Genomic DNA, 24,971 nt, shown 5'->3' with positions numbered 1-24,971 from the left:
GAAATGTAATATTATGACCACGCTGTGTGCGTGAGCCTTCAGAGCTCTGAGTGTGTTTTAAAGTCTATGTTAGCGTTTCAACAGGTCAACACTTCACTGCTGTGCTTCATGTTCTCTGTTTCAGGCTCATGTTGTGATAAACATGTTCTTTGAGCTTTAGTGTGAGTTAGTGCAGTGATGATGGTCCATTGTTCTATGAATCTGAGATAACCACATTTATTTATTCATCTGAATAATATCCACTGTTATCCAGGAACGTTTATTATTATTATTATAGTCATCTTAAAGATGGAAATTCTGGTTTTAATCACTAAAAAAATTGGTGGAAAAGGTAGTGAAATGGGATTTTAAAAACCACAGAAATTGGTTAAAATTTGAAAATTGTGGGTAATGGAATTTAAAACTGTAGGAGAAATTAGTTTATCCTGGCAAATAATGGGCATTACAAATTGTATATGTGGTTAATTTGGCAAAAATATTTCTGAAATCTGGTGAAAAGAGGTTAAAAGTGACAATAATAGGTCAACATATGTGACATTAGGTGTAAAAGTGGTAGAAATGGTTTATAAGTGATGAACATGTCTGGAAAGTGGAAAAATGTGTAGAAAAGTCATTAAAATGTGATGTAGAAGTGTCAGAAATGTGAGAAATGTAGCAAAAATACATTGAAAGGAGCAAAAATATGGCAAGAAAAAATGATGAAAATATGTTAAAATATGGTGAGTTTGGTGGATTTGTAGAAAAAGGTAAAAAATAACCAAAAATATGCTTAAATTGATCAGGAAATATTGTTTCTTGAAGGCATCTGGAGACCCCCTTCCAGTGTCTCATGACCCCAAGTTTGAGAACCCCTGGTGTAGATGATCTTAGTGATCTACTTGGTGTGAGACGTACCTGGGAAACGTTCTGCTGCGGAGCTCTTTGATGAACACCTGACTCCCGTTCTGAACGGCTTTGATGTCTGTGCTTTGTCCCGTGTCATGTTTAGTCCAGTTCTTTTTCTTCTTCACTGAAATCAGACGCCAAGCACACGTGTGTGTGTGTGTGTGAATAAAACAGCAAGATTCCAGAAAACCAAACATTTACGTTTTAATTTCAGATAAAGCCCCAATATGACACAGAAATGCCTCACATACATGTTCAGGGACATTATCATACATTCACTCACTATTTTTCAGCATAAAACCAAAGACTGAGCAAACAGATCATGTCCAATTTCACTCAGTACCTTGTTCCAAATTCTCCTGCTACCGAATCACAGTCTTAAAACTTCAGGGTGATTCGCTGATTTTTGGTTATTTATAGAAATATTTCCATGACTAAAGCCTGTCTGTTATGTTTTGGGACCATGTCACACATGATTATGGTATTTTTTTCTTGTAAAAGTGAAGAGCAAACGGTGTGATTCTCTACTTCCGTAAATCCTCTGAAGCATATAATTATAATATTAATAACAGTAGTTTGGTTCTTGCAGTTGAACATCGGGGTCCCTACACTCTGATGTTGCACACTTGGACTTCCAGGCGTGCACGGAATGTTTTAACTCTCTTTTTAATCAGAACAACCCAAAAACACATACATCATCGACACCATCTATTTACGACAGGGGATCTGCCCCCATGCTGAGGACCCCTGCAGCCACTTAGCTGCCCCCAATTTATAACCCACAATCACCGTCTAATATAAACAGTGTGCTCAACTCAATAAAACAATAGAAAAATATTTAATTAATTGGGGGGGGGTCCATAATAGCCCCAATATTACTGCGGGTCCCTAATATGACCTCATTTAAATTAGAAATAAAATTCTCTTGGAGCAGGAACAGCTCAGAAAATAGAGAATGTCATTAACGGCCAAGCTCCTCCCCCTATAATGTGACAGAGGATGTTATTCACACCCTTATTTTATCCCGACACATGGGCGGCTTCTCCTTTGATGTTCTATTTTGTGAGAAAACGATGCAAATTATCCCCGTGGTATATGTGACTGACATGACGTTCATTGGTTGACAAATAGGAGGGGCCAGGGCGGGAGTTTTAGAATCAATCTTAGAATCAAATGTTATGTTATGTCTCTACAGAGTATTTATTAGTGGACGACTTTTACCAAGCATGATTAACGCTCCAATCACATTCATCATCACTGTTCAACTAATCACTTTTGACTTTAAACTAAGACTGGAACAAAAGTAAATAAAACTTTACCATTACTTCACAAAACTTGACCTCAAAATGAAGGGAATAGTGTTTCAGAGGGTTTGACTTTTCAGTGCGACACACTGAAGGTTGAACAGATTAGTCAACCAGTCGACTTTAGTGTTGTTTCGCGACTCTGTCCACGTCGTTGACTAATCGCAGTACCTGACTTTTGCCCAAGATGGCAGCACAACACAGCAAACGAGGGTCCTCATACCTCTGTACGTCAAGGCAGCACAACTAGGGCTGGGATAAACTATTATTTTTTAAACGATTAATCTAACAATTCATTTTCCAAGTTCGATTCGATTCAATTTGATTATCTCCCCATTAACTGACTAAAAGTAATTTATACATGTTGATTTACATATCTAAAATGAAATAAAAACATGAATTCCTTAACATTGCAATATATGTTTATATATAAATTCCAAAATAAAATTCAAGTAAGAATATAAAAGTATAAAATAATAGATAGATAGATAGATAGATAGATAGATAGATACTTTATTCATCTCCAAGAGAAATTCACAGTTCCAGCAGCTTACAGGTATGGGAACACAGGGGCATGCAGGGAAAGTACAATGTAGAAATTTAAAAATTTAAAAATTAAGAAAAAAATTTAAAACAGTGCAAAGAAAGTACTAAGGTAAAATATAATGGTATAATATCGAAATACAGTATAGTGTGTGCCAGTCCAGTTGAAGTGCAGTTGTGCAGATGACAGTGTGCAAGATACAGTAGATGTGTGTGTGTGATAAAGTGCGTGTGTGACAGAGTGTGCATGGTGTGATTAGCATTAAGTCCAGTGTTCTATGGTTGATTTTATCGCCCCCCCCCAGAGTTGTTAAAGAGCCGCATGGCGTGGGGGAGGAACGATTTCCTCAGTCTGTCAGTGGAGCAGGACAATGACAGCAGTCTGTCACTGAAGCTGCTCCTCTGCCTGGAGATGGCGCTGTGCAGTGGATGGTGTGGATTGTCTATGATGGACAGTAGCCTGTTCAGAGTCCGTTTCTCTGCCACAGATGTAAGGCTGTCCAGCTCTGTGCCAACAACAGAACTTGCCTTCCTCACCAGTTTGTCCAGGCGTCCAGCGTCCTTCTTCTTGAGGCTGCCCCCCCAACACACCACTGCATACATGAGGGCGCTCGCTACTACAGACTGGTAGAAGATCTGTAGCAGCTTCTTGCAGATGTTGAAGGACGCCAGCCTTCTGAGGAAGTACAGACGGCTCTGTCCTTTCCTGCACAGGGCCTCTGTGTTGGCAGTCCAGTCCAGTTTGTCATCCAGCTGCACTCCCAGGTATTTGTAAGTGTGAACCACCTCCACACAGTCGCCTTTGATGTTGACAGGCTCAAGGTGCGGCCTGGTTCTCCTAAAGTCCACCACCATCTCCTTGGTCTTGGTGGCGTTGAGGAGCAGGTGGTTAGAGTCGCACCACGTGACGAAATCCTGGATCAGTTCCCTGTATTCCTCCTCCTGTCCACTCTTGATACAGCCAACGATGGCTGTGTCGTCCGCGAACTTCTGCACGTGGCAGAGCTCCGAGTTGTACTGGAAGTCGGACGTGTACAGGGTGAACAGGACCGGAGAGAGCACAGTTCCCTGCGGTGCTCCAGTGTTGCTGGTAACAGTGTCGGACCTGCAGTCCCCCAGTCGGACGTACTGAGGTCTGCCAGTCAGATAGTCTGTAATCCATGCCACCAGGTCTGATCCTACTCCCATCTCTGACAGTTTGTGCCTGAGGAGCAGAGGCTGGATGGTGTTAAAGGCGCTGGAGAAGTCCAAAAATGTAATCCTCACAGCACCACTGCCTCTGTCCAGGTGAGAAAGAGAACGGTGAAGCAAGAAGATGATGGCATCCTCTACTCCAACCTTCTCCCTGTAAGCAAACTGCAGAGGGTCGAGAGCGTGGTGGGTCTGTGGCCTCAGGTGATGGAGCAGCAGCCGTTCCATGGTCTTCATCACGTGGGACGTCAGGGCGACCGGCCTGAAGTCGTTCGGCTCCCCAGGATGTGGTTTCTTGGGGACTGGAATGATGCAGGATGTCTTCCACAGCTGGGGCACCCTCCCCTGTCCCAGGCTCAGGTTGAAGATACGCTGCAGGGGGTGTCCCAGTTCCTGCGCACAGGTCTTCAGTAGTCTGGGGGAGACTCCATCTGGACCTGTAGCTTTGCCAGGGCGTAGCCTCCTCAGCTCTCCACATACCTGAGCTGCTGTGATGGTGGGTGATGTGAGCGGGGGGGGGGAGGTGTCCTCTTCTGTGCTGGAGATGGCTTGTGGGGTTAGGTGGGTGGGGGTTGCTGTGCTCGTAGGTGCAGGGAGATCAAACCTATTAAAAAACTGGTTTAACTGGTTTGCCCTTTCCACATCAGCCTCAATGGGGGCTCCTTTCTTTGAGCTGCAGCCAGTGATGGTCTTCATCCCCTCCCATACCTCCCTCATGCTGTTGTTCTGCATCCTCTGTTCTATTTTCCTTCTGTATTGCTCCTTCCCCTCTCTGAGCTGGACTCTTAGTTCCTTCTGTATCCGCTTGAGCTCCTGTGTGTCACCATCTCTGAAGGCCTCCTTCTTCTGGTTCAGGAGGCCTTTGATGTCACTGGTTATCCAGGGCTTGTTGTTAGCGAAGCAGCGCACAGATCTTACTGGAACAACAACATCCATACAGAAGTTTATATAGTCCGTAGTGCAGTCAACCATCTCCTCCATGTTGTCATTGTGAGACTCCTGCAATACATCCCAGTCAGTGGTCTCAAAGCAGTCTTTCAGAGCCTGCTCAGCTTCAGGAGACCACTTCCTGAATGAGCGTGTGGTTATTTGTGACCTCCTCACTTTTGGTGTGTAGTGAGGTTTGATCAGGACGAGATTGTGGTCTGCTTTCCCCAGTGCAGGCAGGGGGATGGCACTGTATGCATCCTTAACGTTTGCATACATTAGATCTAGAGTCCTATTTCCCCTGGTGTTACAGTCCACATACTGGTGGAAAGCAGTCAGTGTTTTGTCCAGTGTAGCATGGTTGAAGTCCCCAGAGATAAGCATTAAAGCCTCAGGATGCTGTGTTTGTAGTTTAGCTACAGCGCTATGGATGACGTCACACGCCGCCTCCGCGTCGGCACGCGGAGGAATGTAAACAGTGACAACAATGGCGTGGCTGAACTCCCGCGGCACGTAGTAGGGACGTAAACTTACAGCCAAAAGTTCAATGTCCCTGCAACAGTGGGAGATTTTAACGCTCACATGCCCAGGATTACACCACCGTTTGTTTACATACAGTGCGAGTCCTCCTCCTTTGCGCTTCCCGCAGGCTCTAGTGTCTCTGTCCGCTCTGACTGTGCTGAAGCCCGGTAGCTCCACGTTAGCATCTGGGATGCTAGCTGTTAGCCACGTTTCAGTGAGGCACAGTAAACTGCACTCCCTGTAGGTCTTGACATTCTTTGTCAGCACAGCCAGTTCGTCGATCTTATTCGGTAGTGAGTTAACGTTTCCCATGATCACCGACGGTACCGGAGGCTTGTATCTCCACTTCTTTGCTAGCCGCTTAGCTTTAAGCAAAGCGCCGGCTCTGCAGCCTCGGTACGGCTTCCTTACGTCATCAGGTAAACATGGAACCACACCGTTGCGGGACTTTGCTCTCAGAGCGTGTAGAAAGTTCCTCGAGTAAACGAGTCTCGGCGTAGAAGAATCCATATCCATAGGATAGAGTAATACCTTTCCAGAGAAACCAAGAAAGTAACAAAAATACCACAAAGTAAAAAATAGAAGGGAGAAAAAGCGCGAGAGTGCACGGAGCTGCTAGAGAGGCTGCCGCTCAGGCCGGCGCCGGAAGTATGTTGATGCATTCAGAGTCAGAGGTAGCATTAAAATAAACTTTACTTTTACCTAAAGAATTTGTGTGTGTGTGTGTGTGTGTGTATGCGTGTGTGTGTGTGTGTGTGTGTGTGTGTGTGTGTGTGTGTGTGTGTGTGTGTGCGTGCGTGTGTGCGTGCGTGTGTGTGTTGTCCTTTAGGAAGTTTAAAGGAAAAATAAAAGGTCAGAATGCAAAGGATAAACTCCAATAGATGTCTATGTGTACAGCAAACATACATTGTGTTTAATTTACAAATCATAACGGACTACTAGGTTATCACAGTGATATGTACGTGTGTGTGTGTGTGTGTGCGTGCGGTGCTGCTTATGTCACGGCGGGTGTTTCCTCCTTATGCCGTCGACGCGCTGCCGTCCGGTCACACCCGGGATAAAGGACGAGGGTTACGGTGAACAGATACCTTTGATAAACGAGTGCGTCTTCACTGCCTTGCACTGATGAAACTTGGAGGACCCACTCACGTTAGTTATTCTCCGGCACCGCCATCTTTGTTTTGGTCAGACGACGCATCAGCGCGCATATTTTGCATCAGCGTTATTTTTGCATCTGGTAGGCAGATACTAAGGCTAATATACATGCTAACGTTAGCTGTAGTGGTAACATGTCTGTGTATTAAACAGATCTGGAAAACATCAGCAGTGCAGGACGGAGGCTCCGTTAGCGGAGGAAGACCGCTGTTGTGCCAAAATCTGTGACCCGAAAAAATTCGTGACCAGAGGTGGCGACAGTTCCAACCCCTGCAGCTTCTGGGGGGACATTTACTCCCCCTTAAACATGTTTGTAAATCTTCACCCACCGGAGCGTCATGTTTAAGGGGGAGTAAATAGCTCCTTAATAGCTACAAAGAGGTTTAAACTCTTCTTCTCTACTGCCGAGAAGCCACAGCGGTCACAAATTTCTTCGGGTCACAAACTTTGGCACAACAGCGGCATCGGTGAAGGAAGTCAAAGCTACAGTAAAAACAGCCCAAACAAAGTCTAAACGCCTGGCTCTGAGGAAGCCTCGGGGTTTAACAGTTAGCGTAAACTAGCAGCAGTGTTCCTGGGTTTACTTAGCTTCTATAGCGTGTTCCATGTCCCAGGGGCAGGTGGTGTTGTACTAAAGTCTGTGACCCAGAAAAATCTGTGACCGCTGCGGCTTCTCGGCGGTAGAGAAGAAGAGTGCTACGTCAACTGGGTAAACCTCTTCGTAGCTATTAAGGAGCTATTTACTCCCCCTTAAACATGATGCTCTGGTGGGTGAAGTAAATACAGACTGGAGAAGAATTACAAACGTGTTTAAGGGGGAGTAAATGTCCACCCAGAAGTTGCAGGGGTTGGAACTGTCGCCTCCTGCAGTCACAGATTTTGCCATAACACCGGCACTCGGCTCGTCTTCAGCTTTTGGTGGCGTCATCGACTAGTCTACGTCGACTCAACTCGTATGCACATAAAGTCAACCTTTAAAATGATGAAATTGTTTAACCCCTACACCGCACTAAGCTTTGTGACCCTCTACACTGTGAAAAACTCCTGATGAGAACCCTGATCTGGTTTGATTCAAGCATAAATCATCTAAAGCATATATCATCTTATAACTTACTTGATCAACAATATTCTTCATGTTTAGTATGATTTCAGAAAGTTTACCAGCAGTAAAGTCAACTAAACAGGAAAATAAACTGATAACACAGGAAAGAATAAAGTCTGAAAACAGAATGAAAATGGTGAATAATCCCTGTGTGGTTTCATTTGGTGTTTGTGGAGTTACTCACTGGTAGATTTTCCGTGGGTTTTCTCACAGTTTGGACAGTGATAAATGTCGATATCTGGAGCATCATCTTCATCCACCTCCACACAGCTGAAACACAATAAAAACCTTTATTAACACAACGTTTACTGCACAAATTTACAAGAACCACACAGAGATCTCTGATTTTTTCAAGTAAAAATATTAATTCTGCACAACATCTTTACTCAGCTTTCATCCAGTTTACCTTCATACTCTTCATTTAACAACATTATCATACAGCGTCTTTAAACATAAAATCATCTGTTTGTTCTTTAATGAAAAACTTTTAGTTTGACATCCATCCAATAATATCCTCAGTGTTTTCTTCTTATTTCATGTTTACATTGTTCTGTTGTTACTAGCTAGCGTTGGCTAATCTTCACTGTTTCATTTTTTTAAGCTTTTATTTTGAAACTGTGCATTAGGATGCATCGTTTAATTAAAATGACTAAGAGATGGAATCATGATCGATGCATTGACTAACAATCGTGGGTAATTCTGGATTAATTAGCATAACCAGCAATAATTACTGAAGTCTTAAACAAGTGAGGTCTTTGAACATCTTGTCGTTTATGAAAAGCTGTTAAAATAAACGAGTGACGACATCCTGGAGAAGAGACAAAGTTAGCAGCTGTTTGTAATAAATGAAAATAAAAGACGTTTGCTTCTTTTTCTTTCATTTCTCTGAGTTCAGCAGCTCATTTTGCAGCTTTGCTTCTTTTCTAAATAACTTCAGGAGCTTCACTGACTGAAAGTGGATAGTGTGTATTTATGACACATGATCACATGCTTATTAATGGGGCGTCTAATACCTCATAAAAGCCTACTATAAATGACTGCTGTGTGATTTGATCACCTGTTGTAAAATACGGTCAGCATCTGGACAGAACAGATGTTAGAGATAGAGGAGGAAAAAATTATGTTTAATATTGTCACTGTTTACAGCTTCGTTCTAAATCAACACATTTCTGTTAAAAAACAAGGATTTTTTAGTTAAAAATACAAACATTTTTTGGTACATTATAATAATAATACATTTTATTTATAAAGCAAATCTCAAAGTGTGACACTGGGTGCATAGGAGTAAAAGCAGGTTTAAATATATAAAACAGAAAGTGAGCTGTACAATATTAAAAAAACAAATAAAAAGAAACAGCCGAGGGATATGTAGGATGTGACTTATTCAATAAAAACGATGTTCATAAATACAACAGCTTGTCATTTCTGATCAATTTTTTTTTTTAAATGACGTGGGGGATGATTTATGTTCTTTTTTTCTTAATAGCTCGATTATAGTATTTATTTGTATTGTCCATGGTGAAGAATGGGGGTAGGACTTTTCAAATGTGTATTACCGGTATTTGGAAATTGTCTTTTTCTTATTTTATAGAAATTTCTGTAATTTTTTTCCATTTATGCATTTATTCAGTTCCATCTATTTTTAATCATTTGAAATAAATAAATACATACATGAATAAAAGAGAAGCCCAAGAGTCGGTTCAGCCTCAGTGTGTGGTTTTTAAACTTTTCATAGTAACTGTGCACATGTTTAATATAAAACACAGTCATGTTCTTGTTGTAATAATAATAATAATCCATCAATTTCATATAGCGCTTTATCATAGACACTCAGTCACTTTACAGAATTAAGGCATTATTCTTTCACGCCACTTAGTGGTGGTAAACTACTGTTGTAGCCACAGCTGCCCTGAGGCAGACTGACGGAAGCGAGGCTGCCATAGTGCGCCATAGGCCCCTCCCACCACCAACACTCACTCACACACTACATTCATACTAGACAATGTGGGTGAAGTGCCTTGCCCAAGGACACAATGACAGATACCACAGCAGTGACTGTCCACCACTGTGGCCCCAGGAAGTCTCAGTGGTCTCCATCATCTACTGACCAGGACCAGACCTGCTGATCTTCACAGATCTAACCAGATCAACCAATCAGAGGCTGGTAATCAGCTGCTAATGTTGACCTGGGGCTTCTGCTCTGATACCATGACACGAGGCCTCCCCCCTCCCCTGCCCCTCCCCCCCTCCCCATGCTGTCATCATCATCATCATCATCATCATCATCATCATCATCATCATCATCATCATCATTGTGCAGAAACAGATTCCTTTCGTTTGGCGCCGCTGTGACACACTTTACAAACAGGGAGTTTCCCATAAAAAATACAAGATGTTTGTTTCCTCCAGGGACCTCCAGGCTTTAGTGTGTGTGTGTGTGTGTGTGTGTGTGTTCCAGACTAATGAACACGTCTGACTCCAGTGGAAATACAAATGTTTTCTTCTCTTATTTTTATTTTAACTACATAATGTGAATTTAAAGTGTGTTCTTTGACTCACTGGAACCCAGTGGAGGACCTGGGGACCCTGGGAAATGTGGTCCATCTTCTTAGTATTACTGAGGAGCAGCATTTCCATGTCATTTTTACTGATATAAAATGTATCACCATGGCTATGTCCTTATTTTCAGCTAAAATAGAAACAATGATGTATTGAGGCCTAATGAAACACATTTTATGTTGTATTTAAATGCTTCTTTATACATTTATTATTGAACACATTCAGATACATAGGATGTATTAACTCTAAACCTCTGATCTGATCTGATCTGATCTGGGACCAGCAAGTATTGATTTGTTAAAGTGATCAGGTTTGGTTTTACATATAGAGTTTAACTTTTAAATGTTTTTGCAGCTTATTTTAATATTCTTATTGATTTTTAAGCTGTTGAAAGTTTTCTGTTGCACTTTTTCATCATGTAAAACACAATGAGTTGCCCAGTGTATGAAATGTGCTAAATAAATGTACCTTGTCTGACGTGTTAAATATTTCTAGTTAACAGAGCTGGATTATATTAATATAGAAACTCCTTTCCATTGAAGCCACATTTAAAATGTATTTGTTTGTTTTATTTTGGGAATTATTTGAAGTTGTTGCAGTAAATACCTAGACATTGATGTCAGTGTTATTAAACCCTGTTTCATTTATGTGGACATTTTTTTTTCTTTTTTTATAAATACATTAAATATTTCATTTCATAACCCTAACCCTAACCCTTCCTTTCTGTAATGAGTTATGTACCAAGATTTATCATTTTGAAATGTGTTCAAAAGTTTGTTGGAATTATTCTGAAATAATGAGTGTAAAATATTCCACATTTTCAATCACTCCAAGAATGATTTTTATTTGTCATCGTGAACATGTACATAATGAAATAATGTCCCATTGTTCCCCATTAAGCCCAATAGAGTAAAGAACAATACTAGAAAAACATGACAATAGAAAAACTAATAAAAAATAGAGAAATTAAATTAATATAAATATAATATATACAAAAATAATACAAATATACAAAATAACACAATATGTTGCTAAATATTGATTCAACACATTTTGAGATGAGACAGTTATGTCATGTTATTCTTTTTACAATTGTAATTCTCTAAAACATTTATTCTTCCAATTCCATCATTTAGCTTGAGATCGATAAAGGCCAGAGATGAAGTTGTCATTAAATATGCTGTATTATGTTACAGTTTGTCATTTGAAAAGCTGAAAAACACTGCAGTAGACATTAATACATTGTTTCACATATCTTGTTATATTTCCAATAGCTGAATTTGTCCAGTATTTATAAAGTGTGTTTCATTGTTGCAGTGTGTTTCTGTTAAATAAATGCTAATGAGTTTGTTCCTCTGGGCGGGGCTACAGTCATCTAAAACAGTGGTTCTCAACATTTTTCAGCCCGTGACCCCCAAAATAAAGGTTCCAGTTTAGTATTATTTGAGCCATAGTATATAGTCATCTTAGAGATGGAAATCATTGTTTTAATCAGAAATATAATGGGTTCAAAGTGACCAAAAATAGTGGAAAAGGTGGTGAAATGAGATTATTTTTAAAAAGTACAGAAATTGGTTTTATTTAGCGTGGACAAAAACTGACAGAAAAAGGGTTCAAAGTGTCAATATTAGAACAATTAGTTTAAACTGGCAAACAATGTGCATGACAAATGGTGAATGCGGTTAAATTGGCAAAAATAATCATGAAATATGGTGAAAAGAGGTTAAAAGTGACAATACTGGGTCAACATATGTGACATTAGGTGTAAAAGTGGTAGAAAGGGTTTATAAGTGATGAACATGTCTGGAAAGTGGAAAAAATGTGTAGAAAAAACATTAAAATGTGATGTAGAAGTGTCAGAAATGAGAGAAATGTAGCAAAAATACATTAAAAGGAGCAAAAATCTGAAAAGAAAAAGTGATGAAAATAGGTTAAAATATGGTGAGCTTGGTGAAGTTGCAGAAAAACAAGACGTTTTGGTTATAAATGTGTGATGATCATTGAAACAAGGATGTGTGGTATATGAGACGACAACGTACAGATTAGTTACCAATAAAAATTAAAATATACAGTAGAACAGTTTAAAGCAGAGACGATGTGAGCATCCATGACTAGTTTAACCTGATTAGATTAGAGCGTTCATTAGTGACACACATCTGATTTATAACACAGTCCTGATTGTTTTCTTGTTATAAATGTAAACATTTGATTTTAAGTACGATAAACATTAGAATTCAGTGAAAAACAAAACAAGTGAAGCAGACACTGTGAAAGGCTTTAATTTTACAAAGTCATGTCCAAAATCACACTTAAACTTAAAAACCATATAAAAATATATATATAATTACACCATGATGATGGTGCCCCAAAATAAAGTATTTATAGAGTAAGCCTGGGCAATATATCGTGATTTCTATTATAGATTATAGGTGTTACAGAAAATTACACAATTACCTATAACGATGTATTTCTAATTTATAGCTTATTTTGAATAAAGTTCTGCTTTAGGAGTCACTAGTTTCTCTACTTCTTAGAACAACATGTAAAGCCCAGTTAGATAATCAATTCATCTAAACAAGCCACACTACTGAATGTACTCACATATTGATCAGCTTGTTTGTTAATAAATATTTATTTCATAAAAAGGTCGCCCCCTGGTCTGAATTGCGTCTCAGGCGTCACAAAAATGATAAAGGAAGTGTCTCTCCTCAAACATGGTAGAAGTTCATACTGTCTGGAGAGAAAGTTTAACTTATAAAAAAGCTCTTCATAAAGCTAGAACCTCCTATTATTCAACGTTAATAAAGGAAAACAAGAACAATCCTCAGTTTCTATTCAACACTGTAGCCACGCCCACTAAAAGCCACAGCTCTGTTGAACCCTCTATTCCTGTCAACCTGCAGTGACGACTTCATCAACTTCTTTACTGATAAAATTATAACAATTAGAAACAAAGCTAATGTCCCCCCTGCAGGAGTGATCAATAATTTATTAAACAACCTGAAAATATCCCCAACATGCTGCTTTTATTTACATAGTTTCACTGAACTGACCTCAATAGTTAGTGCTTCTAAACCAACAACCTGTCTTTTAGATCCAATCCCAACTCAACTATTTAAAGATGTTCTTCCACTAATCAGCACTAATATGATGAACTGGATTAACACATCTCTAGTAACAGGTTCCAAGTGATTGTCCAGTTATAGATCAATATCTAATCTCCCTTTTGTTTACAAAATTCTTGAAAAAGTCATCACAGGTCAACTATGTGATCACCTACATAGGAACAATTTATACAGAGCTTTCAGTCTGGCTTTAGAGCCAATCACAGCACAGAGACTGTCTTAGTAAAAGTAACCAATGATCTCCTCTTAGCCTCAGACAGAGGGTTGGTCTCAGTTCTGGTGATCTTAGATCTCAGTGCAGCCTTTGATACAGTGGATCATCATCTACTGCTGCAGAGACTGGAAAGTGTTTTTAAAGAAACAGCGCTGGGTTGGTTTAAATCCTACCTATCAGACAGAACCCACTTTGTTCATGGTAATAATCTGTCCTCAGCCAGAGTTAATCATGGAGTTCCACAAGGTCAAGTTTTAGGACCAATACTCTTTACATTATATATGCTTCCACTCGGTAACATTATCAGAGAACATAATATACATTTCCATTGTTATGCAGATGATACACAGCTTTATAGCAGCTCTCAGGTCCAACGCACACAAAAGGTCATACTTTGGATTTGGTCTTTTCTTTTGGTTTAAAAATTGACTAAGTATTGACAATTTACAAATAAGTGACCACTGCTGTATTTTATTCAATCTGTCATTTACACTGGCACTATACTTCCACTGTGAAAAAAACAGAGACGCATTCTAAATGAAGCTGCAATCAGTGGGTTTTCTGCTTCGTTTGATCCAACTACCTTTTCTAGTTGTGTTGATGTTGACTCGTTTATGTCAAACTTCAATAATCATTGTCTGACTGTTTTGGACACAGTAACACAGCTAAAAACACTCTAGGCCCTCATAAAAAACCATGTCCGTGGATAAATGAAGCTATTTTTAACTTCAGGAAAAGCTGCCAGAAGGTGGAGCGTTTGTGGAAAGCCACAAAATTAGAAGTACATAGACTCCATCTTAAAGATATGATGATGAAGCTAAATGAAAAAATAAAACACGCCCACTCTGCCTATTTCTCAGATCTTGTTTCACGAAATAAGGAAAGTCTTGTTTGAAACTATTGAAAACCTTATTGCACCCCCACCGCCACATGTGTTGGTGCACACACAGGATGACTGCAATATTTCTTTGAAATTTTTTGTAAACAAAGTTCAAAACATCAGGGCCAGTATCCCTCCTCCTTTAATCAGCTTGTGCACTACAGTAGCCCCTGTGAGCTCACGGTCCTCCTTCACTCCTGTCAGCCTGCAGGATGTTCAGGATTTAGTGGGAAAAATGAAACCCACATCGAGCCCTGTACACATTGTTTCTACTTCACTGCTCTTAAATGTTTTTGACGTTATCGGTCCTTGGGTGGTAAAACTGATTAATCTCTCACTTCTATCTGGCTCGGTTCCCAAATTTTTGTAACATGCTGTAATAAATCCCATTCTTAAAAAGCCTAATCTGGATCCTGGGAAGCCTATAAACTACCGGCCCATATCTAAACTTCCATTCCTTTCAAAAATCATGGAAAAAGTGGTTGCTAAGCAGCTGACCTCATTCATGGTACATGATTTTTATGATAAATATCAATCTGGTTTTAGATCAATCCACTCCACTGAAACTGCTCTTCTGACGTGATGATGTCACTGACTCTGGTCGTTACATAGTTTTGGTTTTACTTGATCTGATGCTGCCTTTGATACAGTAGATCACAGTATACTGGTTGATCCACTTACATCTGAGATGGGTTTTCTGGAGCTGTTCTCCATTGGTTTACCTCTTATATAAATGAAAGAACTTTTAATGTTGCTCTTAACAATGTAATGTCTAATGTGTCTGACCAGTCATGTGGAGTAGCCCAGGGCCCTGTTCTGGGGCCTGTTTTGTTTTTATTGTACCTGATGCCTCTTGGTCGGTTGATCCGTGGTTTTAAAAATGTCTAATCATTTCTATGCAGATGATATTCAGCTGTATTGCTCTTTCAGGTTGTAGACAACCCCCCACTTCTGTCCCTCATTGTATAACCATCATACTGCTCACACTGCTTCACACCATTTACACTGATGTCGACCACATAGATCATTACATGTGACCAGTACAAGACGAAACCTCGTCTGTAGTAGTAACATTTCAGAGCATGGAGGATGCTGCAAGACGTTTAGTGTTAACCTAACCACTAGGAACGAGTGTATCATAGTGTATCATGTTTTTTCTGCAGTCTGTGTCTTCTCCTCTCCCTCTGAGTGTTCTCTTTTCTGTTTCAGGTGTTTTGATGCTGGAGCTGGTGGTTCCTGATCAATGGTTCACAGCTCAACTAGTCTAGAACATTCTGATGGTCTATCCTTCTATCCTGTTCTGTTTGTCCTTTTGTTCACTAACCCCAACCAGTCGAAGCGGATGTTCTCCAACTCTGAACCTGGTTCTAATGAAGATTTATTCCTATAAAAAACAGTTTTTTCTTCCCACTGTCACTAATTGCTTGTTCGTGTGGATCTTCTTGGGTTCTTTCTTTCTTACTACTTCTTGCTTTGAGATGACTTTGTTGTAATTTGCGCTATATAAATAAAGTTGATTTGAATTGAATAAATGTGACTGTGTGGCATTTTTGTATCAGCAAATTTGACCCAGAATTGTCTTTCTGGTCAGATTTTATCAAGTTTATTTTTTAATTACTATTTTTTTAAAGAAAAAACAGAGAAAATAAGAGGGGAGGTGAAAATATAGGGGGAAAAGAAAAGAATTCTCAGACATTTCTGTCTGAGAACCTGCTTAACAAGACACAAATAGTGTGTAAATGTGTGATGTTTTCTGATAACATGCATGTGCAGCTTTATTCAGCATCAGATTCTTCATTTCTACTTGATTTTTTTGTTAAAAAAAAAATATTCAAAAATTAATAAAAATTCATTTTTTTGAATCTGTTTTCCATGATCACATAAAATCAAAGTACCCAGATGTAAAATGGTATATTCATAATCTTAATGGTCTGTTTATAGTTTTCTATTCATTATTGTAATATTTTTTTATTATTATTGATCCACTAAAGAGTTGATTTTCTTTTAATGTGAACATTTAAAAACCTTAATGTTTTGACATTTTTGAGGTTTAGTCTTTAACATTTACACATTTAGTGACTGCAGGTGTTACCAAGTGATGTGTTGAACTTCTACACATTGTGCAAATCAAAACTTTGTTTCACTTCTTAATATATTACATAAAATAAATTATTTTTCAAGAGCTGGGATGAAATTAAAAAAATAAATAAATTCTGAAGTCAGTACTTCTTCCCACTCCTTTTCAGAATTATAAACTAAATTGTGTTGAGAATCTTTTTGATTTCTTAGTTTCTTATGATATTCTGTTTACATGTTTGAAATACATAAAAAATCAAATCAACAAAAATACCAAGATTTAATATCTTCAAAAACAAAAACGTGATTTATTGTGAATCAATATTTTTCCCTTCTAATTTCCAGCTCTGTATTTCTCACAGTTCAGGAACATGTACCAGTATAATATTATGTCTACTGTATACAGTATATATATAACCACCTTTTGTTTTACCTCAATTCATTAAAACTTTGGTCCAAGTGAAAGTTATTCAACACTTTGATTCCTTTCTAGGGGTTTTTCTGCATATAATTAATGTATGTTTCTTCTGCTAAAGACTGTTATTAATTATCAATCAGCTGATATCATCAATACATGAGCCTCACAGACATTTGTAACAATTGATTAGCATGTAGAAATGATTAACTACATGTGTTTATTCGATCATTTTTATTAGAAAAACTATTCAAAGATTGAACTAAGAACAGTAACAGACCACAGAGGATGTCCAGGATTAATTTAAGAAGTACTAAAGAGGGAGATAATGTAGTCATGTCACACACACACACACACACACACACACACACACACACACAAGTCAGTGAACCAACACTGGTTATTAATATTAATAATGCACTGAACACGCTCCTCAACTGTAGAACAATGGGAGAACTGTTTGTAAGAGACGCTGCAAAAAGAAAATAGATGCAGAGAGTGATGCGTTCAGGTGTAAGAGGAAATCTGACTCACCTGCAAAACCATCACATCAAACAACATATTAAACAGCCCTGTTAGTAATATGCCTTTCTATTATTATTATTATTATTATTATTATTATTATTATTATTATTATTATTATTATTATTATCTAATTTACACATGACTGGGGTTAAGTTAAACATTTAATTTTATATTGTCAGAGCTACATAAATATTTTCATGTTTTTTAATAGATTTATTCTTTGAAGCATTAATATTAATTTATGTAATTGTATAGCCTTATTTTTAGTGATGTTGGTACACAATCAGAGCCAGAAATGCAATAAGTAGCATCATCATTTTTAAGATGGAAAATTGTGTCTACCTAAATGTGTGATATAATAATAATTTCCTTATTTTCCTTAGTGTTGATTTTTTTTTTTTTTGATACTTCTAATGTTTATAAATGTTAATATTTTGACATTTTTGTGGTTTAGTCTTTAATAGTCATTCACCGAAAATTCGGCCACCGGAAATATTTGGCTGAAAAAATGGCCCAAAAGTGTATTAAACTAATTAAAGTGTCTTCTTCACACAGTGAAAAGTTCAGTCTCAGGTGAGATTTCTGTTTCTGTGTCACGTCAACGCCACAGGTATACGCAGCTCATTGTGTGGACACACGGAACCCTACACCACATCAGAAGCATGACTTTAGCTTTGAAATTTTTAGCGCACGTTTCTCACAGATATCCTCTGAACTACGTCATGAAGGTACTTGGTCCAACTTATAAAGATCATTACTTGGATGGAATTAGAGCAACACACACAAGAAATGATCCACGCTGCAATGAATGGAGAGACTAGAGATGCACAGACAGTAGTAATGGACAGCAGAGCTCACACAGTCACTGTAATAAAGCAGAGAAGCTGATTTTCATCAACAACTTAATGTGATTTAATGAGAGAATAGATTTAATTAATGACTGTACATTATTATTTAGTGTATGAGTGGGGACAAGTTAAACATTTTATTTATTTATTTTATATTGCGCATTGTTGGAATGTCAGAGCTAAATAAATATTTACACATTTGATTGATTAATTATGTGAAGCATAATGTATCCTTTTTTAATTACTGTAGTGAAATTAATGAATATTACTTTAAACAACTAGTGCAGTTGTTGAAGGCCCTAATCCCGACGGTCAGTCCAACCATCACTCAATTTGTTCATCTGTCCTTCAAACTGCTCAAGTCCGTCTGTGCTGAAGGCTGCCATCATCCGTCCAACACTCAAAAAGCCTAGTTTGATCCGAATGACCTTGTGAATTATAGGCCAATCTCTGACCTTGCTTTTTTGTCCAAGGTCCTGGAGAAAGTTGTTGCCTAACAGCTCCAACATCATCTGAAGAGCCATAACTTATTTGAAAAGTTCCAGTCAGGCTTTGGGGTTATCGCTCAGCCCATAGCATGGAAACTGCTTTGCTTAGGGTACAAATAACTTGCTGATGGCAGCTGACGTAGGATCATCATCACTTCTGATTCTCCTCGACCTGTCAGCAGCCTTCGACACCGTAGACTACCCGTTCTTCCTTGACCGCCTCCGCGCGCCCTGGAGTGGTTTAGATCTTACCTCTCTGACAGGACCGAATGTGTTTCGCTGGGAGCCTGCAAGTCAAGTTCCCTCCCTGTTACGTGCGGTGTTCCTCAGGGATCAGATCCTGGGCCCTATCCCTTTTATGACATACATGCTTCCACTCAGTCGAGTCATCGACAGACACAACTTGTCATTTCATTGTTATGCTACATCATATGATACATCAGAACTGCCCCCAACTCCTCCACAGCCTTTTCATGTGTTGCTGCTTGTCTTGAGGAGATAAAGTCATGAATGAGCAACAACTTCCTCCAGCTCAACAGTCATAAAACTGAGGCACTACTTGTTGGCACCCCTCACCAGATCACCAACTCCAATGGCCAGGTCATTGCTCTCTCCTCCTCCATAATCAACCTTGGCGTCAGGTTTGATCAACAAATCACCTTCGACGACCACATAAAAAACCTCTCTAAGACCTCATTCTACCACCTTCGAAACAACTCCAAGATCTGTTCACTCCTCACCCTCTCTGGATTACAGTAATTTACTTTTTACTGAGATCACCTCCAAAAACATTCAAAGATTACAGTACATTCAGAACAGTGCCACAAGAATCCTCATCAGTCCCATTCTATACTCCTTTCACTGGCTCCCAGTCCCCTTCTGTATTCAATACAAAACTGTCCTTCTCACCCATAAATGTATCAGTGACCATGGTCCATCATACCTACAAGAACTCATCCCTCTCCAAAGCTCCACCCACACCCTGAGATCATCCAGCGGCTGGCTCCACCAGGTTTGAAGGTGGGATGTCATCACTGCAGAGGTAGGACTGATGACATCATCACTCCAGAGGTAGGACTGATGACATCATCACTGTAGAGGTAGGACTGATGACATCATCACTGCAGAGGTAGGACTGATGACATCATCACTGCAGAGGTAGGACTGATGACATCACTGTGGAGGTAGGATTGATGACATCATCACTGTAGAGGTAGGACTGATGACATCATCACTGTAGAGGTAGGACTGATGACATCATCACTGTAGAGGTAGGACTGATGGCATCATCAATGAGTCTGTCGACTCAGGAGGTGGGGCATGGGGGTAGTTCGTCCAAACAAATCCGATGTTACACACCCTTGAACCAAGCAGCAGCCATGTTGAAACTCTCAGGTCAGTCTGATCCTGATCCACAGAGATATTTGAGGAACACACACACACACACACACACACACACACGGACAGACAGAGATTCCTTGCTTTATAGAGAGATAACAATGTTTCTAATTTTAGTGAAGTTAGTACACATATTATAGGACTAATAAAGTACACATAGTATAGGACTAATAATTGGCATAAATGTTTCTTTCTGTGTTTCGGTTTTTTTGCCAAGAATTTTCATTTGGGTGCATCTCTACACGTTATAACAAACATTAGGTGACTGCACTTATTAACAACTGAAGTGTTGAAGTTTGACACATTATTTTTATGCATATCAAAACTTTCCAAAAAAACTCAACTCTTTCACCTCCAAATGAGCTCCAAAATTCTCCTCACTAAAATGATAGTTTCAACGTTAACAGTTTAATGTCTGCGACTAACTTTATTAACATGTTCAAATAAAAGCTTCTCATATTAGTGACTTGTTGCCTTTCACTCTGACTTTTCCTTTTCCTGCTCAGATATGTTTAAAAACTCATTCTGTTTCAAACAATGCAAACATTAAACCTGGGAAACACACACACACACACACACACACACACACACACACACACTGAACACAATAATGATATGTAGAACAAACAGGTTCCAGTTAGGAACAGTCAGTAGTGACCAGAGGTGAAAGTAATGGATTACAAGTTTACTGTAATTGAGTTGCTTTAATGGGTATTTGTACTTTTACTGAGTAAATGATTGTTTTGTTTTAAAATAATCTACAAACATTGTGAAACTACAAAAAATGAAATGACCAGACAACAATCAAATGTATCACATCATAGCTGACAATCAGATTAAACATAACGCATCACATCATAGCCAACCAATCAGATTAAACATAACGCATCACATCATAGCCGATCAATCAGATAACGTAATGTATCACATCATAGCTGACAATCAGATTAAACATAACGCATCACATCATAGCCAACCAATCAGATTAAACGTAACCCATCACATCATGGCTGATCAATCAGATTAAACGTTCATAGCCGATCAATCAGATTAAAGGTAACGCATCACATCATAGCTGATCAATCAGATTAAACATAACGCATCACATCATAGCCGATCAATCAGATAACGTAATGTATCACATCATAGCCGACCAATCAGATTAAACGTAACACATCACATCATAGCTGATCAATCAGATTAAACGTAACACATCACATCATAGCTGATCAATCAGATTAAACGTAACACATCACATCATAGCTGATCAATCAGATTAAACGTAACACATCACATCATAGTTGATCAATCAGATTAAAAGTAACGCATCACATCATAGCCGACCAATCAGATTAAAGATAATGAACGGCACCAAAAACAGACACAAAACTCTAAAACATCAGTTTTAGAATTCATAAATGTAACTATACTTATAGCCTGAGAATGTATTATTTTTTTGAATTAAAATTGTTGGTTATTTTATTTATAAAATAATTGTACATGTTATTAAATGTTATTTTATACAGATGCCTTTGTGGAAAATAAATGAAGATCCAATTGTGGTAGATTGTCTCTTTGTTTTTAAGTTTCTGCATGAGATGTTTATTGTATGCAAGGGACCCGTACCAAGATTAATTACCAATAATAATAAACGTGAAAAGTATGGGGTGAAAGTAACTCGTAATTTTTACTTAATTAAGCTACTTTTTACTTGTACTTGAGTATTTTATGTATGACTTACTTGTACTTGAGTAGAATTTCAATCAAATAACAGTACTTCTACTTGAGTAGATATATCAGTACTTTTTACACGTCTGATAATGACACAGTAGTAATGTAGTACTGATACAGTAGTAATGTAGTACTGATACAGTAGTAATGTATTACTGATACAGTAGTAATGTATTACTGATACAGTAGTAATATAGTACTGATACAGTAGTAATACAGTAGTAATATAGTACTGATGTTTACAGTGATTCTCCTCAATGAACCCCAAATAAATCAATAACCAAACAATAGTTTTGTTCTATTTGTTTTTGTTGTTATATTTTGCTTGATTTTTTATTTTGATGTGAAATTTTTATTTTTCCTCTTTTCTGATCTGTTTCAAAGTTTTGCTGTCTTGACGTTCCTTTATTTTGTCTTGACTTAATTTTATTATCATTATTACAATTTTTTTTGTCTTTAGTAGAACTATAAATGTTATATCGGGAGTCTTCTTCTCCTCTTTTTTCAGGTATCTGTAGTACTTTACTTGAGTATTTATTTTTTTGCTGACTTATTACTTTATGAAACAAATATCTGTACTTTCTACTCCTTACATTTTAAAAATGAGCTCATTACTTTTAAGACCTTCCAAGGTGACGTAAAAGACTCAAACCAACAATGGTTTCTTCTGCTTTTCATCACAACACGACTCATTTTCAGCCCAAAAAGGTCACGTCTCCATTCCACAAACCTGAAGAACATGATTCACTTTAGGCTAAATCAAAAAATGTTGGTAGTTAGAGGTTTTTTTTTTTTTTTTTTACTGTTAGACAGGTCCCTTAGTTTTATGGTTAATATTTTCAACTCAAAGATGCTGAGCATTGGCATTTTTTTTTAATCGACTGTATTGCATTAATTAACAACATATCATTTTCACAGACAACTGTCATCAAAAGTACACTGTATTTTTTTTGTTTTTAAATTATATACACATGTATATATAACAAAACAAAACCGATCAGAACAGAACAAACAAAGAAAACCATGAGAAATAATAAAATTAAAATTAAAAAAAGACAGATTTAACTTAATTCCATCTACCAGTATTCTACAAGTTCTATAAAAAGAAAATGAGATGTTTCATTTTCTGGTTTAAAAACCCTGTCTTATTATTGAAAGGACATGTATTTTTGCTTTTTTACTAAAGTATATTTAGTAGCATGTACTTTTTTACTTTTACTCAAGCAAGGGAGCAACTTCAATACTTTTACTATTACCAGAGTCGTTTTTTATTCAAGTATCTACACTTTTACTCTGTTGGACTGACACTGACACATGGACTGACCACCACAGTCTGTTCTGACTCCACCAGTAAGAAAGGGTTAATGTTCAGGCGGGTAAACAGCGGACCAGGACCACAGACCAGGGACCACAGGGATTTAAAGCTTATCTACGGCGGGGATAACTAAGTGATGAGACCCAGACACGGTCCACATAAACACAAACACACCCTAACGAGCAGCTGGAAGCGGCTCGGTTCATAGAACAACCAGCCCGGGCTGGAGGAACCTAAACCCGGGCTGTGTGTCCTCCAACCCGGGCTATCGTCCACCATAGCCGGACTCATGTTATGATTTTCAGCCACACTGTGAGAACCATCCGCTAACAGTCATGGCTGTGTTCTATCCGTGTGTGGGTGAGTGATTCTGCGGTACATCGGAGCTCAGAAGGCGGTAACGCTCCCGCTCTATCCCGGCTCTGACAGCGGAAGGACGGCTCCGCGGCGGCGGGCTTCAGGGGCTCGTTCCTCGGTCTTTCTACCAGCGAACACCGCCCCCGTACCTCCACAAACCACACGGCTCCACTATCAATAAAAGCGCCGTGTTAGTCTCTTATTTTTCGGTATAAAATGTCCCCAGCTCCAGTAACTCCTCCTCCCCCTCAGAGCGGCCTGTGGTCGGATGAAGACACGGAGCCGGAGCCACAAAGCTGTCAAACACGGAGCACAGACTCCTCGCCATTTTTGTTCGTTTCGCCTCCGCTGCGAACCCCGCATTAACAACAACAACAACAACAACACACACAGACACATAGACACACAGACACAGATATACACACAATGGCTCGGCCTTACCTGCCGTGGAACCAGTCCTTACAAGCATCGCACTCGATCATGAACTGGGTCACGTCGTAGGGTAACCTACAGATGCAGTACACTGGTACGGTCGCCATGTTCACCACAGCCGCAGCACAAGCACCGGGGACCGGGGGTGGGGGGGGCTGCAGGAGGATCCACGTCCTGCCCGCCGCTTATCATCCGATACGAGGGAGGAAAGAAGGAGCCAGGGGCCGTCCCGCCGGACGCATCAAGCTACGCGCACGGCTCCATCAGCGGCCCGGGCAGGAGGGGGGGCATGGGGGGGGGGGGGGGGCAACGTTATTATTAGGAGGGTTAGAGCACGCGCCTCGTGCCCCCTGCTGACTGCGCGTGCACGTTAGAGTGAGCACATGCAAACGTCACAGAGAAGCTCTCCCGTGTGTCTCCGTCACATCTACTACACAACTATTACATAATCACACATTACGTCACACACACAGAAGAGGGAAAACAAAGCAGAGTAATGGACATGGTGCATGATTCATGAAACAAACTAAAAACTAAAGGTGTGCTGTGGTATCAGAATCAGAATTCCTTTATTGATCCCAGGGGGAAATTGCTTTCGTTTCAGCCACAGAACACATCACAAAGAAAGAATAAAAACATTAACAAAGACAAAGAATAAACAATAAATAAGTGTATAATTAAGTAAAGACTCTTAAAAATAGGGGTCAGAAACACACACATTACAGTAGTAGAAAAAAGTAGGATAGATAATAATAATAATAATAGTAGTAATAATAATGATAATAATAATAATATACAAATATATACCGATATGATTCAGATATTTACAAAATAATACAAATATACAAATATGATTTAGATATATACAACAATCAAGCTGTGAAGGTACAAAGATAAATTATACAGTTTGATCAATTGCAATTTTCAAATACAATTCCGTCTTCAATTATCCATGTTCAATTGCAACTTAATTACGATC

General features: G+C 38.9%; 1 pseudogene; it reads right to left on the bottom strand.

The window, feature by feature from the left end:
* LOC114463801 (lysine-specific demethylase phf2-like) overlaps positions 1-24,283 on the bottom strand; it is a 35,146-nt pseudogene extending 10,863 nt beyond the window's left edge.
* Positions 24,284-24,971: the final 688 nt, after the last annotated feature.

This window comes from Gouania willdenowi, chromosome 5, assembly GCF_900634775.1.
Source record: "Gouania willdenowi chromosome 5, fGouWil2.1, whole genome shotgun sequence".
NCBI classification, from domain to species: domain Eukaryota; kingdom Metazoa; phylum Chordata; class Actinopteri; order Blenniiformes; family Gobiesocidae; genus Gouania; species Gouania willdenowi.
Note: the sequence above shows the minus strand (reverse complement) of the source record. Positions and strands in the feature narration are given on the sequence as shown.